The sequence below is a fragment of the Lissotriton helveticus genome, chromosome 12 (genome assembly GCF_964261635.1).
Source record: "Lissotriton helveticus chromosome 12, aLisHel1.1, whole genome shotgun sequence".
NCBI lineage: Eukaryota > Metazoa > Chordata > Amphibia > Caudata > Salamandridae > Lissotriton > Lissotriton helveticus.
The window spans coordinates 484,054,488-484,069,778 of NC_136073.1; positions in this window are offsets into that span (position 1 = coordinate 484,054,488).

Here is a 15,291-nt window from a genome sequence, read left to right on the forward strand (position 1 = left end):
AAAAGAATCCGACCTATGACCTTCACCATAGAATCAAGAAGGGAGATGAGTCTATAACACCCAGGATTAGATTTTTCCCCTTCTTGAAAATTGGAATTATTGAGGATTCTGCCCAGGACCCTGGAAGTGTGGAACTTGATCAATATATAGATATTTAGACAGACAGATAGACAAACAGTCAGGAAAGGAGGCCCGGTAATTGCGTTGTGTAGCACAGTGTGATGGATGCACAGTACATTTTTCTGAGTGTCCTCCAATTATGCTGTACAATGAGGTATATATACTCCGCCTGATTGCACCGGAAACCAAGTGGTGTTGATGGTTATGTTAACGCGGGGTTTCTGGTTTCTAGTTACTTTACCAGATCCCAAATCAAGTCGACTGGATCGTTGGTACCTGTCATTGAGTAAAAGATAATCTACTACTAGGTTAGTCAATTAAGAACGTACACCACTCTAAATAACCACTGACCAGTGATAAAGTTTAAAGATTTAATATAAAGCCAAAGATAACTGAAGATACAAACTTCTCAAGATAAGGTTTAAAAGGTATACTGGTATCACTATGAACATAAATTCTTTGAATAGTCTGAGTCTACAAAACAGAATAATAAGTACAAGTTCGAAAATCATTAGTGTTGCCAAAATGGATACAAGTTGCAACTTAAGAGTCATTACAGAAAAGAAAATTCAGGTTAGTCTGTCCCTGCACTAGACTAAGTGACATCCCTACTTAACAAGATCTTTACCCCAAAAGGTGTCAGCTGTGGTGACTTCCTAAGAAGATCACTCACTTCTCCTTGTCTCTTCTGTAAATCGGTCTCTTGTGATCAGCCTATCTGCCTACCCAACCGCTCTCTTAGGCTTCCAATATCATCTGCTCTGCTCTCCTCCCGGGTCGCTTTCCCTAATACAAAATCACATTTCCAATAGGAACGCCCCTCGGGACGCCCCTCACGTGGTATCAAATTTGGCGGTAGACTCCATGATGGTACTCTTCAAGACCCTCGTTAAAGTTGACCTTGGTTCCCAGGCTTCTTCTCCAGCGCGCCGGTACCCCCTGAAATTCCTGAAGACTCCTACAGGCCTGCGCCAAGCGCCACCGAACAAAGCCCCATTCATTTCAACTGATTAAGACCCCTCGCACCTGCATACAGGCCGTCCTACAGTGGGCCTCAAATTCCAGGCTCCACCATATCTATAGGTCGTAAAACATATGTAAAGCACAGTACTTGGCGCCTCTCGACTTTTTCTCTAACGAGCACATTGCAGATCAAAGGAACGACATTATCTGTTCGGGCCTACTTGATTTACATGAAGCGGGTCCCTGCACTCTGAAAACATTTAACTTGATTTAAACAGTATTCTTAACTAACACACGTTTCTATAATGCCTCACATCTATAAAACATATATTTCAGTACTAAATTCAATAATACCTTTAAATGAACAATGTCAACCCCACCTCACATTATTTTAGCAGCACGTTTAGATTTACTGTGAATTGCCATGAGGCCTACACATTTCAACTGGTTTGCAAGACTCTATTTTTCTCTTACATGATCACTTTAACATGAGAACGTGAGGTTTCCATATTCATTCTAACATTTCTATATTAGTCTTCACATTGCTATGATTATTGTTATTCTACTTGAACACCCTATATTTTTCACTACTGAGTATAAGACACTCTTGTGCATAGTATATTTAAACTAACTACGTGCTTGTAAATATGGTGCACTTATACATTTTTCAGATTTGTGCTCTCTCAGTCCCCCCTTTGATGACTTTCAGGAGTCATCACCATCAAAAACACCATCTCTAAATATAGGACTCTTCAAAGTGAAGTCGTGGCAGTACCACTTCTTTTCATTGTCTCCAATGCCTTCAGACTCTTATATTGTGTATCTTGCATCGCTGTCAACCTTCTCTCCTGTTCTCTCATAGATCTTTGCAACCTGTTTGCTTTATACCATTGATACAAACGCATCAATCCCCACAAAGTGATTACACAAATCACAATTATGATGATGGGTTTCAGTATGTACCAAACGATACCCTTTCCTAGGTTGGCAAACCAACCACCAACTTTACCCATTCCATGACCTACTTTTTCCCACACGTTTACTTTTGTCAGATCCTCAATTTCGTGGTGAATTGCAGTGATGTTTCGTATATACTTTTCTAAAGGTTTTGAATTGTCCGGAATGTAAGTGCAGCATTCCTGGACCTTCAAAGCCTTGCAAACTCCTCCCTCTTTAGCTAACAGAACGTCTAGAGCAAGTCGGTTCTGAAGAACCATTGCCCCTATCGATTGCATCTCACCCTCCACCAGCATTAATGATCTAGCAGTACTGGCAGATAACCTATCTACGACTGTAGCCAATCTTCTAATTTTGATGTCATTCAGTATCACTCCCAAGATAGGGAATGCAGCACCAAATACATCCCCAATTACTTCTTCAGCACCTAACCCTCTCTTCCCTCTTGTTGGTATTCCTCTCTTTGTCGTTTCTAAATTCTCAACATGATATATTTTGGGGAAGACAATCGCTAGATAGCATGATCCGTACCAATTATCTGGTAGCTTCACATATGCATTTCTTCCACATACAAAATATACATTTGGAATTGCTTGCATCTCTTTCAAAAAATCTTTGGAGTAGTACTCCAATTGGAAAGCATGTTCACAACTGACTTGACCTACATACAGATTCTCATAATAGGAGTAACTCCTGTGAATGCACAGTTTCCCCCATTTCTCTTTGTCTAAAGCAATTGGACCAAAGCTACCCTTTCTTTGGTGTATCCTTTCTTCCTTGGTCCAATCTGTTTCCCATTGTCCTGAAGCCTTTAGAATCTTCTGCCTCCTGTATCTAGTATCCACCTGCCCTATAAACTTTTTCTCAATTTCTGACACTTGACAAGTCAGATTATTTCTTCGGGCATGTGAAGTATCTAACGTCTTCCATGGAATGAACCATTTCTGTAATCTGTCTTCGCTCTTGTAATAGTCCCACTTGTTCAGATGCTTGTAATTTGGGACCTCTGGCAATGTCGAGTCAAAATTTGAGAAATAATACTCGAACCCATCTCGTCCATAGAATATGCTTAACAACAAACTACATGTGATTCCATATGTCAATGGAAGATGATGGTATCTGATACCCTCCTCCACCGAAGCTGGTAATTGCATACAAACGTAGCAATTCTTCGCCTCCATGACATCAATGTATTCGTAAAGCAATTTGGCATAAGCATTTGACCTGAAGTTCCCCTGTGATTCATCTGTATGTAACCTTTTAATTTCCGCGTCTAACAAAGCTTTGTCTTTATCATTGATGTTTCCCTTATGATTAACAGTGATTGTTCTCTGTGTCGACACTCCCTTGACTTCCTTGACTGCAGTTGCATCTCTCTCATGTCCCACTATGTATGACACAGTAACCACTAAAACTATAAGTGAAATCACCACCCCTAAAAGTGTGCCAACTATACATTTTGCCCTGCGGTTCGGGTTGCCAGCCTCCATGATCTCAAACAGTGTAGTTTTGGTGTTCTTCTATCTCCAACGTCTCCTTTTCTCCGAAAAATGTCTCTCTTTTGAACACCTGGAAGTTGACAATTTACTCCGCAAAACAGTTCTAGAGTCCTGTAAAAATAGACAACCCTAGCCCTTCTCCATCCTCTAAAAGGAAGCCCCTACCATTTTTCTTCTTCCACTCGGCGCTAGGTTATCTTGTAGCAATATTTACAAAGTTCTTTTCAAAAGCCTTCTATCAATCTAAAACTATGAGTGTTCCAAGAAGTTCCACTACTCGCTCAAGCATTTCCAGTCGAAGAAGAGTTCCCTCCAATACTGGATATCGTGAACAGCAAACCGGAAAATCAACTGTCTCTAAAATCAATTTTCTTATTCCGCTCAGGAGAGGAGGATAGACGATGTTGAGTGTCAGCAACCTTTTGGTCTCCGCTCCTGGTAGCAGGAACCTTATTTGCACTGTGATGATCGGATCAGTTCTGATCAGGTTCACTTCCCTGACCCTCCCGGTTCTGTGTCCCACGGACATCTGCAATGAGGTAGGTCCAATCAGGAGTAGAGTACCTTCTGCTAGGCACTCGCACCCTCCTTGATCTTCTGGGACCCTCTTGGGCTTGATCCTGCGTATCTTCTTCCGCATCTGAGTCTTCGGATATAGGAGCAAGCGTTTCTTCTCGAGCAGACCTCAAGCTCAACCTCCTCTTTCTTTCTGGCCAGGTGGCTGCTCCACGCCTTGCTCTCCTATTTCTCGTCCTCACACTCGATTCTTGTTCGCTCTGGTACTGATCTGTGTCTGAGTCGTATTCACTGCAGCTCTCCCCTTCAGTTGCGTCTTCGGTCTCACTGCCGTCCTGCCTTCCTTCCTCTTCTGGATCAGATGCGTTCCCAACTTCTTCCGACACCCCCACAGCTTGACTGGTCCCCCCTTGGGATTCTTCTTCCACTGCTGGACTCTCGTCTGGGAGAGGAGCTGTTTCTTCTAGAGGTGCTGGAACTCTTCGAGTATGGGATGCATGGATCCAATTGGGCAGCCCTCCGCACTTCACCGCGGTATTCGTGATCAGGATTACCTGAAAGGGCCCACGCCAACGTACATCTAGGCAGTTCTTCCGGACGTGCTTCTTGACCAGCACCCAATCCCCTGGGCTTAGATCATGACACAGATTCCTTGATGATGGAACTTCAGCCGCCTGCACCTGAAGGGACACAGAATGGATGGCGTCAGACAGTCCCTTACAATAATCCAAGATCAGATCATCTGTGATATTCAATAGGGCAGCAGTTGGAACTGTAGGAAGTCTCATGGCCCTCCCCATCAGAATCTCATGTGGAGAGAGACCTGTCCTCCTGTCAGGTGTGCTGCGCATACTCATGAGCACTAAAGGAAGAGCATCTGGCCAACTCAAAGATGTGGATGAACAGACTTTAGCTATTCGACTCTTCAGAGTGCCATTTACTTGTTCCACAATCCCTGAGGCTTCTGGTCGATAACTACAATGCAGTTTTTGATCGATCTTTAATGCAGAGCACAACATCTTCACAATTTCGCTGTTAAAATGTTTTCCTCTGTCCGATTCCAGAGAGGCAGGCACCCCGAAGCGTGGTATCAACTCCCTGAGCAACAGTTTGGCTACTGTGAGTGTATCGCACCTGCGTGTAGGGTATGCTTCAACCCACCTGGAAAATATGCATACAACCACCAAAACATACCGAAGGCGGTTGATTTTTGGCATTTCAATAAAGTCCATTTGTATTCTATTGAAAGGCCCCCCAGACCTCCCAATGTGACTCAGTGTAACTGGTGTTCTTTTCCCTATGTTTAATTGTTGGCAGGTAACACATCGCTTACACACTGATTCTGCTGCTATCCTAAATTTAGGGCAATACCAAGTCTGCCTAAACACTCTCAGCATAGCGTCTCTTCCTAGGTGTACTGGACCATGTATTTGCCTTGCCATGGGATTCGCTAGTTCCTCAGGTAACACAGCCCTCCCATCTGCTGAAATCCAAAAATCCATCTCGCTTCTCACGCAACCTGCTATCTCCCATGCCTTTTTCTCTGCTTCAGGTGCGTTCTCCTGCATCACTCTTAAATCCTCCCAAGTGTCCACAGTTTCCAACATCATACTCAATTCTGTCTTCTCTTCCGCCCCATCTATTTCTACCTTTGTAAAGGAATAGTCCTGCTCCGCACAATAGCGGGCGACTTCATCGGCATATCGGTTACCTTGTGACACGAAATCTGTATTCTTAGTATGAGCTACACACTTTACAATCGCAATGGCGGCTGTACCTTGCAATGCTTCCAACAACAGCCGCACAAATTCTCCATTTCGAATGGGCGAACCAGAAGAGGTAATGTAACCTCTCTGAGACCACAATTGCCCGAAATCGTGAACCACACCGAACCATATTGGCTGTTAGTGTATATGGTGACTCTCTTTCCATTTCCTGCTATGCAGGCACGAGTTAGGGCAATGATTTCTGCTACCTGTGCGGAATGTACTCCTTCCAGGCAAGCGGCTTCCACAACTCCAGTAATGGTGCAAACAGCATAAGCTGCTCTCAACCGACCAGTATCATCTCTTAAACATGAGCCATCGACAAAGTAAATCTCATCAGGGTCAGACAACGGCTCATCCACAATATCTGGTCTGGGCTTCGTGCATAGTTCAGTCACATCAAGGCAATCGTGGTCTTCACATTCTTCGCCTTCTATCACAGTAGGTAGTGGCATCAATGTAGCAGGATTCAAAACAGAGCACCTTTTGAGGGTCACGTTCTCCGCAGCAAGGATAACTTGCTCGTAGCGCGTGAGCCTGCTATTAGTCAGATGCTGCGTCTTCGTCCTGGTCATTAGCAATTCTACAGAATGTGGTACATACACCACTAACTGGTGTCCCATAACAATACTCTCACACCTCTCAATGCTGACACCCGTTGCAGCAACGGATTTGAGACATCCGGGCAACGCTGCGGCTACCGGATCTAATGTAGCCGAAAAGTAGGCAACTGGTCTACGGGCATTTCCATGGGTCTGTGCCAAGACTGACAAAGCACATCCCTCTCTCTCACAGCAGTAAAGCGAAAAAGATTTCTCGTAATCGGGCATCCCCAGAGCCGGAGCACGACACAAATCGTCTCTCAGCTGCAGGAACGCCACTAGGCATTCGTCGTCCCATGGTACCGGATCACTCACCTCCTTGTGCGTCAGTTTCTGTAAAGGTTTTGCTTTCAGTGAAAAGTTAACTATCCACTGTCGACAATAACCAACCATTCCTAGAAACATCCTAACTTCTCTCTGAGTCGTAGGCGCATTCATTTTCATTATCGCCTCAATCCTGTCTGGAAACACCTTACGTTTTCCCTTTTCTAACCGGTGTCCCAAATACTGCACTTCGGTCAAACAGTACTGCAACTTGCTCGGAGATACCTTATGTCCATTTTCAGCTAAGTGGTTCAATAAGGCAATGGAATCTATTTTACAAGCTTCCTCAGTTTCTGACGCAACAAGTAGGTCATCTATGTACTGGACGAGAACCGAATTCTGCGGCAGTACTAGATTTTCGAGATTCTTCTTCAACAACTGGTTGAAGATTGATGGACTGTCTGTGAATCCTTGTGGGATTCGACACCATGTTAAGACGCGATCTTCCATTTTAAAAGCGAAAAGGTACCTGCTCTCTTCATCCAATGGGATTGAAAAGAAGGCCTGGCAAAGATCTATCACTGTGAACCATTCTGCTTGGCATGGTATCTGAAACAGTATCACTGATGGATTCGGTACCACTGGACAACATGAAACAACTATATTGTTAATTTTCCGAAGGTCCTGAACTATTCTAAATTTCCCACTAGGTTTCTGCAAACCCATAATCGGGGAGTTACAAGGACTTCCCATGATTTCTTTTAGTATTCCCTGCTGAATCATTGACTCGATCACAGGCTTTATTCCTGCAATCGTTTCCTGGGACAATTTGTATTGCGGTGTTCTGGGAAACTCGGCACTTGGCTTTACCATGATTTTTACTGGTTCTACCCCTTTAATCAATCCTATTTCCTCACCCGTGAAATCCCATACTTCTGACGCCACTGCATCTCGCAGGTCCTGGGGAAGATCTTCCACAGTCAGAGTAGGATATAGTTCTATGCAAGATTTGGAATTGGCTACCTTGAAGGTAGCGTCATCATCTGTAGTCTGTACCTCCACCCCTTGCGGGGTGCAGTATATTGTGCAGTTCAATTTGCACAACAGATCCCTTCCTAACAGACATACCGGACTCGAATCACATACCACAAACTGATGTTCATTCATATGGTTTCCTATTTTCACAGACACTGGTTCAGTCAGAGGACTAGTCATCCTTTTGTTTGCAACTCCTACCACTTGAATTGTTTCCCCTGACATCGGTAAATCTGGAACCACCACTGATCTCAACGTTGATCGAGTAGCTCCAGTATCCACCAAGAACGTTGTGGGACATCCCGCCACTTCAGCCTCTACAAATGGCCCCCTTTGATCCACCTCTAGGACTGCCCCGAGGGTACAGTCCTCTTCCTTACTCACACGCTGTCCTGTCAATGGGTCAACATAATAACACTTTTCTTCCTCGATAAAGAGAGGCATTTGTTTAAAGACCTTTCCCCCTGACGCTATTTTCGGGGCCTGTGGGAACTGAGCTCTCGGAGCCGAAGTCCCCCCTTTGACCCCCTTACTTCCTGGGACTGTTGCCTTTTGAGCTGGAACCTCTTGAACTTGCTCCTCTAATTCCAGCTCTCCATTTTCAGGGTTAAAGGGACACTCGCGTCGCCAATGTCCCACCTGGTGACACAAATGGCACTTTGTCGTTTTCTTTAAAGTGGCAAAGTCTACCCTAGGTCTCTGGCCTTCTTCATTATCCTTGTTCTGACCATTTGGCTTTCGTCCCATCCCCTGCTTCTGTTGTCCACCCTTCCCTGCTGACTGCATCTGCACTACCATCAACTTCTCCTTTAGATTCTTTGCTTTAGAATCTATTTCGTCACTGCAGTATCTCGCATATCGCAGGATCTCATCTAGTGGTTTGTTTTGCCAACAGATTAAATGTTGTTGAATCATCAAACAAATATCTGGTCTCAGCCCCAAAACGAACTTTGACACAAACTGCCCTATGTCTTTGGGATCCATTACATCGAGTCCACTATATTGTTTGAATATTTTCAGTAATCTCTCATAAAACTCGTGAACTGTCTCCTTGGGTTCCTGCCTTGTTCGGTCTATTTTTACCCAATCTATATCTTGTGGAGGCACTTTATCCTTTAACCAGGCTATTACCCTTTCGTACTTCTCCATGACACTGTCCGATGGTCCATTAGTTCTAGCATTCCTCTCAGGTTCTACATTTGGCCACTGGACACTAATCTTGCAGGTTACCCACAAATCCCCTGGAACCACAATGTCGAACAAGGTGTTCAAATCAATCCACAATACTTTGGAGAGCTTTACAAACCTTTCTACCTGCTTATACCACTCAACTGGGTTTTCCCTCAGTTTCGGAAACGAGTTGGTAAATGCAGCCAAATCTCCCCTACTCCATGGTACATGTACATAGTTCCCATTTGATATCTATCGCAAAGGGAATGCCTCCATCTGCATTACCCTTCCCTCGGGGGTCATCACATTTGTACTTCGTCTAACTGTGCCCTTTTTCGACCACCTTTCCTCCCATTTGTCCAGTTCTCTCCACACTCTTATTCCTGATACCAACTCTCTTATGTGTGTTTTTAATCCAGTAGTTCTCTTCTCATCTAGGTCTTGGTCTGAGTACTGCAATCTGTGGTTACTCTGCAATGCCCTTGTCCTAGATAAATCTACGGCATACCTGTCTGCCAAATTAGTCAGTTTCTCATGAATCGCTCTAGCCTTCCTAGTAGTATCCTTCGCTATCAACAGCAGCTCATCTTGTTCGTACAAATCAATCCTTTCTAAAGGCACCGTCCCTTCTATAATCTCGTCTAGATCGGATTTTAGACTGGAGACATCAAGCCTTTTAACCTTTATTGCAGCTTTTAGTACTTCGGCTCCAGGTGCTCCTTCCGCATCTCTCCCATCCCAGCTCCTAGTCCTGCGCCTAAGCACTGGTGAGTTATGGGGAGTCCTCCCATGCTCCCATCTCTCTAGGTCCCATGCCTTTCCATCTTCTCGGGGTGGATGGTGAAACACTCCTTCGCGCCTCATAGCCCCGCGTTCCCCATCCTGTCTAGTTTCACGGGATACATGGTAAGATATTCCGTTACTCCCCCTTTCTTCCTCATGCATCTGTGACCTCCGATCACTCGATGTATGACGTGATCTTTCACTGTTCCCTCTTTGCCAGTGCTGTACACTTTCCCCAGGTGCGTGATGAGTGCACCTAAACCTATCCCTGTACTCTTGTGTTCTTCGGGCTCCCTCGGTTTGCATGAGACGAGACATCTCCTCACACTCCATACTCCTACCATTCTGCTCCTGCTGTTCCCTCTCATTCATAGGACATGTAACTCCTCTATTCTCCTGACTTTGACCTTCTCGGCCCTGACTGCTTTCGCTAGCCCCGCAATGAGATACAGTCCCGTTACCTCGACTTTCCCACTCGGGTTCTGTTCTTGACCTATTACTCGGGGTTACTGCGGACCCATCCCATTCTCTCAAGTCAGCTCTTAATTCCGTATAGGGTTTCGGCCGTGGTCCCCTCAGGTCCATCGGTCCTCTCTGACCTCCCTGTCCTGTGTTGGGACCCCCAGTTGTATCGAATGGGGTGTTCCACGTTACCGATCCTGGCAATTGCTTCCATGCATTTGTCGTGTTATTCCTCCTTTCCATCTCAATCCTTTCTCTATCTAACCATATCTGTTCTTCCTCTCTCCCATTCTCTGGGTTGTAAATCGATACTATGGGTCCTATGGTAACAGGTACTTGAAGAGCATCCGGTAATCCAAAAGACTCAACCTTTTCGGTGTTTGGCGTCTTTTGTACCACAAACCTTCCCACTACACTCTGTACTGTGTTGTTTTGAGGTGTCTCCTCGCCTTTGATAGGTGTCCATTCCGATATAGGGAGTGGTGTAAACCCCTCTATGGCAGTCCCATCTTCCCTTGCGAGCCCTCTATCTTCAATTTCCCCAACTCTCGGAGGTGGTCTGTCTATCAACAATCTGTTTATCACATTGTCCTCCGACTCGCTCTCCTCATCCTCTTCCATGAGGTTCTTCCCACCTACCACCTCCCTCATTGGATACAACTTCTCTACCTCGATAGCCTGTACCCTCCATCTCTTTGCTTCCTCATCCCATTTAGAATCTCGCACTGCTCTTACCGATCGAGTCAATCTTTGTTGACGTCTGTTCAAATTTCTATCGTGTGCCGCCCTAATCCATGCGTTAAGGGCCTCAAACTGGGTTGGTCTAGGTGAGGGTTTCAATGAGGACATGGTTGCTTTTAGCCGATGTAACACCTCTAACTTAAACGTCCCGTACTTCGGGAACTGCATTTCCTCATTTCCTTCCGTAAGCTTATTCCAAGCCCCAATCCATAATATTGTATGCAGCCCCACATTCGCTGCCATATAATGAGCTGGTGTACCCTCCGGCGGTGCCTCTTCCCCGTAATAATGTTCACTTCTTTTTCTTTTAAAAATCCCTTTCAAACACTTAAAGCACTTCATGATTTCTCTTTTCTCCGCGTTTGTTTACTTCCTAATGACACTCTACCAATCACCGCGCTGTTCTCGCTAACTGGCCTATCCGATCGCGACTTCTCACTGACATCGCACCAGCCGCCCAATCGCGTCGCGGCTCTTGCCGACGTCACACCATCCGTCCTATCGCGTCGCGGCTCTTCACTCGCCACCCTATCTCAGCGCGGCTCTTTCTGACGTCACTCGTCCCCCTTCGCAGCAGTTCCCCTCCTTTTTCAGCTCGTCTCCTCGGTCATGCGTGCATCCCATTCATACTCTGAAAAATGATTACTTCTGTCCAAGCGATCACCTTTCTTGACTGTACGCCCACAGTCTTTCTGTAGTTGTCCCCTTAACTTGACGAAATGTCTTTCCGTTTACTTCCAGACAATCGCCTTCTCTGATAGGTTACTCACACACAGTAACTTCCGACCAGCGTCCGTTACTCATACGCTCACTCTTACACTCCCCCTATCTCGGTCCCACGGCGGTCAATGGTACCTCATGACTTCCGTAATATGGTCGACAACTACTCTGGATGTTCGATACACCCAAAACCACTTAAGCTCTGGCCTGAACTTAAGATTCACCGGTTCACCCGTTTACCAGGTAACCAGTTCACCAGGTTGCGCGCGCTCACAACCTTCTCACAATCACGCTACAGGCATTCAACTCCGCAAGACATTACACTACAAATACAACACAAAACACCGCAATCTGTTCACGCATGACCCTTGTTATACTCACTCTCCTCCGATACTGCTGCTTTTCTCGCCCCGTCTGCACCTTCGGCGCACGATTCTTCTGCTGCTCGTCTCTCGATGTCTAGGGGCCTTGGGGTAAACTAACCTCTCTAGATTACCTTCCTCAAGAAGATAACCATCCTAAACTGCTACCAACTGTTAACGCGGGGTTTCTGGTTTCTAGTTACCTTACCAGATCCCAAATCAAGTCGACTGGATCGTTGGTACCTGTCATTGAGTAAAAGATAATCTACTACTAGGTTAGTCAATTAAGAACGTACACCACTCTAAATAACCACTGACCAGTGATAAAGTTTAAAGATTTAATATAAAGCCAAAGATAACTGAAGATACAAACTTCTCAAGATAAGGTTTAAAAGGTATACTGGTATCACTATGAACATAAATTCTTTGAATAGTCTGAGTCTACAAAACAGAATAATAAGTACAAGTTCGAAAATCATTAGTGTTGCCAAAATGGATACAAGTTGCAACTTAAGAGTCATTACAGAAAAGAAAATACAGGTTAGTCTGTCCCTGCACTAGACTAAGTGACATCCCTACTTAACAAGATCTTTACCCCAAAAGGTGTCAGCTGTGGTGACTTCCTAAGAAGATCACTCACTTCTCCTTGTCTCTTCTGTAAATCGGTCTCTTGTGATCAGCCTATCTGCCTACCCAACCGCTCTCTTAGGCTTCCAATATCATCTGCTCTGCTCTCCTCCCGGGTCGCTTTCCCCTAATACAAAATCACATTTCCAATAGGAACGCCCCTCGGGACGCCCCTCACGTGGTATCAAATTTGGCGGTAGACTCCATGATGGTACTCTTCAAGACCCTCGTTAAAGTTGACCTTGGTTCCCAGGCTTCTTCTCCAGCGCGCCGGTACCCCCTGAAATTCCTGAAGACTCCTACAGGCCTGCGCCAAGCGCCACTGAACAAAGCCCCATTCATTTCAACTGATTAAGACCCCTCGCACCTGCATACAGGCCGTCCTACAGTGGGCCTCAAATTCCAGGCTCCACCATATCTATAGGTCGTAAAACATATGTAAAGCACAGTACTTGGCGCCTCTCGACTTCTTCTCTAACGAGCACATTGCAGATCAAAGGAACAACATTATCTGTTCGGGCCTACTTGATTTACATGAAGCGGGTCCCTGCACTCTGAAAACATTTAACTTGATTTAAACAGTATTCTTAACTAACACACGTTTCTATAATGCCTCACATCTATAAAACATATATTTCAGTACTAAATTCAATAATACCTTTAAATGAACAATGTCAACCCCACCTCACATTATTTTAGCAGCACGTTTAGATTTACTGTGAATTGCCATGAGGCCTACACATTTCAACTGGTTTGCAAGACTCTTTTTTTCTCTTACATGATCACTTTAACATGAGAACATGAGGTTTCCATATTCATTCTAACATTTCTATATTAGTCTTCACATTGCTATGATTATTGTTATTCTACTTGAACACCCTATATTTTTCACTACTGAGTATAAGACACTCTTGTGCATAGTATATTTAAACTAACTACGTGCTTGTAAATATGGTGCACTTATACATTTTTCAGATTTGTGCTCTCTCAGTTAGGCTAATAGGCGGTAGTGGTACCACATCCAACTCTGCCAGTTCGTGTCCATACCACTGTGAAGTGACGTGTCTGTTTACAGTGAGTTCCTGCCACACTGACATGCACTATAGTAGCCTAGCTCCTAAACATTAATGATGCAAGGTATCACACACTTCCACCAACACCAGTAGACTCTCCTCTTGAACCTCCAACACAAACCACATAACTGTCATTAGGTCTGGCATTCGAGACATGTTTATCTGTCTTACCAGTCTATTTTTTTTTAAACATCCGCAATACAGATACATAGATGGGCTTTAGATAAGCAGCCTTGATCCATTGGTCTGTTTTATTGACACTCACATTGTGCTTCTGCCGACCACAGCTTGCGGCATTGGGCCATTCAGTGACTCCATGAAGCCTTTGCTGATTGTTCATATCTGCTTAATGTAGCTCATTTCTCTTTAGTGACACATCTGGCTCAAAGTGTGGCTTGTTTTACATATTTACGTCAGCTACGGTCCGTGCAGGTGAGAGCTGTGGGGCCGGGTTGTTGCATGCTAATTCATCAGGGACTCATAGGAAAAGTTATAAATACACTGAGCAGCAGATAGTATTCCCTCATCAAGAGTTTCAATGATATTTTTAGCTGCAAGGTGGGAGATAATGTATATATATTTTCAAAGTCAAAACAGGTATGAGACATGAATGTGTGAAGTCAGCATTGCTATTCAACCAAGTCCTTGATGGGGCTGGATTCCACTTTCTAAATGTTCTCAGTAACCTCTGGCCGATGGTCTTTATTGCCTGCTAAGAAAATGTGGAAAGGAGACAACAAATTTTATGGATTGTATATTTCCCTCCCCCATGCGTCTAAAGGACCACAGACTCTAATTTCAAGTTTGCTAATTTATTATAAGGCCAAAAAGAGCAAAACATTAGCACACCTCAATATAAGAGTATAGAGATACATGAATACCAATACAGAGCCAAGTCTGCGAATATAATTCATTCGGCACAATAGGCACAGAAAAATGAATTCCAATATCAGAACACAACTAAGTATAAATGCTGTGTCCAATTCCCTTTTCATTTGTATTTTAGGAATTAAGAAAATAATCTGTCCCTACTCTACATCTAAAGTGACATCCATACTTAACATCCCCTCAAAAGGTGTCAGCACGTGAAGACTTCTCGAGAAGCACACTCACGTTAAATGGTCAAGCTACGAAGCTTGCTCTAAGATGCTCCCTATCCTCTGTTCAAAGCAAAAGTCTCCTGAATCTGTCCCTGTTCCTAATACAAAAAGACAATGTTACACCCCTAACAGGTCACCTGCTACGTGAACACCTCCTTAAGGTAATTTTCCACAGAACTCTAATTAATTTAGGCTTCATCCAACAAACTTGGCTCCCAGGTTTCAACAAGCGCAAAAGGCGTCCTCCCTTCTATCGGTTCAGGCTCTTCAAAGACATTCCTCTCCTCCCCATGTATCTTCTTTAATCTTAAATAACAAGGTCGAATTCCTGCACCTGCAGTAGGATGAAAATGAAATTCTCTACACATCCATAAATTCTAATTAACTTATAACTTGAGAGCAGTCAAGAAGCAACGAAACTTAGAGAAACAAAAGTTATGCCTACAAGACTGGCTAACCTAAGAATGTTTTTTAATGCACACCTGTTACACAAGTCTCTATATGAACCGTTTATATATAAGTGGATACATT